Below are 3714 nucleotides of genomic sequence, written 5' to 3' on the forward strand. Positions count from 1 at the left end.
GACTACACATTTACTGTATTTAACATAGGCATGTCCAAACTATGGCCCTCCAGCTGTTATGAAACTACAAGTCCCATCATGCCTTGCCACAGTTTTGAATCAGTGAATGCTAAAACTATGGCAAGGTAGGAGAAAAAAGTACTCAAGCGTGCCCCAACAAAAGAAAAGAGTACTTTTTTTTCTCCAACCTTACCATACCATACCTATCGTGACTCTAGGGTGCACCTCCCCTATGTGTTACTTGCTGTAAGGATACACCTTACCAAATACTCTTTAATAGTGGATTTAACATACTATTTCACAAACTGAAATATATCAGGGTTGCCGACTTTTAAATGGGAGAAGCCCGGAGAGGAGACTTTCCTTACCCGATGGGGGGCGGGGCTTGACTGTGACATCATTAAGCCCCGCCCCCATTACGGGAAATAGTAGAAATGACTGATCTCCATGGAGGGGGCGGGGCTAAAATGACACCAATGTGCCATTTTAGCTCCGCCCCCTCCTCTGAGACCCGCGGATTGCGGCATTTACATGCCGCGATTCGGGGGGCTCAGGGGGGTCTCCCAGATTCCGGGAGGGTTGCCCACCCTTCCGGGGGGCCAGGAAGGGGACCCGATTTTCGGGAGACTCCCGGGAATTCCGGGAGGGTCGGCAACCCTGAAATATATAAACTCTACCTGTGCATTGGTTTCCTTCCCCCCCCCCCCTGCTAATGCTAAAACTATGGCAAGGCATGCTGGGATGTGCAGTTTTTACACTCTGTTGTCGTGTATGTGGCGTACCCAGATCTGACTACTTTACTGTCTCTGGCAGAAGCACAGAGGGGAGATGAGGCTAAAACCCAATAGGGACCACGCTGGGGGCCTATAAATTCTAATAGAATAATTTCATATTGGATCCACTCCCAAAGTTTATACCTGCGATTCCCTGTATTACCCTCCCCCATCCTACTCCACTATTAGGGTTACCACCTCATCCCTTTAATTCCGGACACACATTAATTACACAGATTCTGTGGCTGGCTGACTTCAAGACTCCATTTCAACTGTTTTTTTGGTACTTATGTAGTATCTGGGCTGCCGATTTTTTGATTGTATGCCTTAAGTTAAGGCATACAATCAGATGCGATGCGATGCGATATCGCATCGCATCGCATGCGACCATCGGATGCGATGACCCGATTTTTCCATAGGAATCAATGTTAAAATGGACTGAGTCCATTTTAACATGGAATTCAATGGGAAAAAGGGGTCCTTTTCATACCCCTACTATCCAAGCGGGCATGGAGTTGGATATAAACCTGTGGCGAGCGTAGCGAGCCACCGAGCCCGAAGCGTGGCGAGCGAAGCGACGGTATTCTGTGTACGCTCGCCACGCTTCGGGCTCGGTGGCTCGCTACGCTCGCCACAGGTTTATATCCAACTCCATGCTCACTTGGATAGTAGGGGTATGAAAAGGACCCCTTTTTCCCATTGAATTCCATGTTAAAATGGACTCAGTCCATTTTAACATTGATTCCTATGGAAAAATCGGGTCATCGCATCGCATCGCATCCGATGGTCGCATGCGATGCGATGCGATGTACCCGATTTAGAAATCGGCAGCCCAGATAATACATAAGTACCGTTTTTTTTTTTTTTTTTTAAACAGCCACAGAACCTGTGTAATTAATATGTGTCCACAATTAAAGGGATGAGGTGGTCACCCTATTCACTAGGAATGGGAAATAGGAATGTGGGAGGAATATTTAAAAAGGTAAGAACTGCTACGAGCATGTAACCTCTAGCAATGAGCACGGAACCCCTAGCAACGATCATGTAACCCCTGGCAATGACCATGAAACCCCTGGCAACAATCATGTTGCTAGGGGTTTTTCCAGCTTTTGGCTATTAAAATAGCATGACACCCCTCTGGGACACGCTGTGTATTACACTAAATTACTGATTTTCTACAGCTTTACGCAATCATTGATTTGCTGCAGATTTAAAATGATCGAATATAAAAGGGCGACTTTATGAAAGGTAAATTCCTGTGAATTTGCTTTGAAATCTCCATTTCACAGCTTCAATTTACCCTGAGTTGTAAACTACCTAAAGGCCATTGGAGGTCATTCTGGATGACCCGCAAAGCTGCGAAGTGCGCGGCTCCGTCATCTGCACGAACGCCCTCCCCCACAGATCTGGTGTGTTAGATTTGTGGCGCCCCTGTACGGGAAGATAGCTGGCAGATGGCATCCGCTGACTTTAGCTGCCTGCCCCCCGCACCCGCGACACTGGCGAATTTCCATGGGAACGTCCAGCATTTTTATGGGAACGCCCATGAAACGCTGGGCATTCCCATGGGCGCGACTGCAGTGTACACCACATGCCCCTCGCCCGCATTACAGGGCTTTAAATGGTGTCACAGTACAGTGCGTTATATGGTGTCACAGCACAGTGCGTTATATGGTGTCACAGTACAGGGCGTTATATGGTGTCACAGCACAGTGTGTTATATGGTGTCACAGCACAGTGCGTTATATGGTGTCACAGCACAGTGCGTTATATGGTGTCACAGTACAGTGCATTATATGGTGTCACAGTACAGTGCGTTATATGGTGTCACAGTACAGGGCGTTATATGGTGTCACAGTACAGGGCGTTATATGGAGTCACAGTACAGGGCGTTATATGGAGTCACAGTACAGTGCGTTATATGGTGTCACAGTACAGTGCGTTATATGGTGTCACAGTACAGGGCGTTATATGGTGTCACAGTACAGGGCGTTATATGGTGTCACAGTACAGTGCGTTATATGGTGTCACAGTACAGTGCGTTATATGGTGTCACAGTACAGGGATTATGTGATGTCACAGTACAGGGCATTATATGGTGTCACAGTACAGTGCATTATATGGTGTCACAGTACAGTGCGTTATATGGTGTTACAGTACAGGGCATTATATGGTGTCACAGTACAGGGCGTTATATGGAGTCACAGTACAGGGCGTTATATGGTGTCACAGTACAGGGCGTTATATGGTGTCACAGTACAGGGCGTTATATGGAGTCACAGTACAGGGCGTTATATGTAGTCACAGTACAGTGCGTTATATGGTGTCACAGTACAGGGCGTTATATGGTGTCACAGTACAGGGCGTTATATGGTGTCACAGTACAGGGCGTTATATGGTGTCACAGTACAGTGCGTTATATGGTGTCACAGTACAGGGCATTATACATACCTCCCAGCTGACCGCTTGTCGCGGGAACATCCTGGTTTTTTTTGGAACGTTCCCTCGTCCCTCCCTGAGCATGCCCCCACAGCGGTGAAAATAGGGGCATGGCCTCGTGGCAGTGGCACAAATACAGGCCACGCCCCCTTTCCACTAGGCCAGATTTACTGTACAGAGCATTATATGGTATGGTTAAAAACCCTCCCATGACGAGGCTGCTGCTGCTGTTCTCCATGGGCCTGAGAAGCATGGGATGTTCTCCACCAATCAGAGCTCAGCACAAGCTTCTAAGCCTCTGACCTCTCGTGCAAAGTCCATGGGACTTAATCAACTCCCAGTAATGCACTGCACACTTGTGCAGTCAGTGTGCCTCAGCTCCCCCGATGCTCAGCACCATTAATCATTGTCACATTGGCAGATAGGTGAAGCTGCAGCTCTACCCCTCTCCCATGCACAAAACCTTTAGCTAAAAAAAAAAACAGTACAGAGCATTATATGG

The sequence above is a fragment of the Crinia signifera genome, chromosome 6 (genome assembly GCF_055691185.1).
Source record: "Crinia signifera chromosome 6, ASM5569118v1, whole genome shotgun sequence".
Taxonomy (NCBI): domain Eukaryota; kingdom Metazoa; phylum Chordata; class Amphibia; order Anura; family Myobatrachidae; genus Crinia; species Crinia signifera.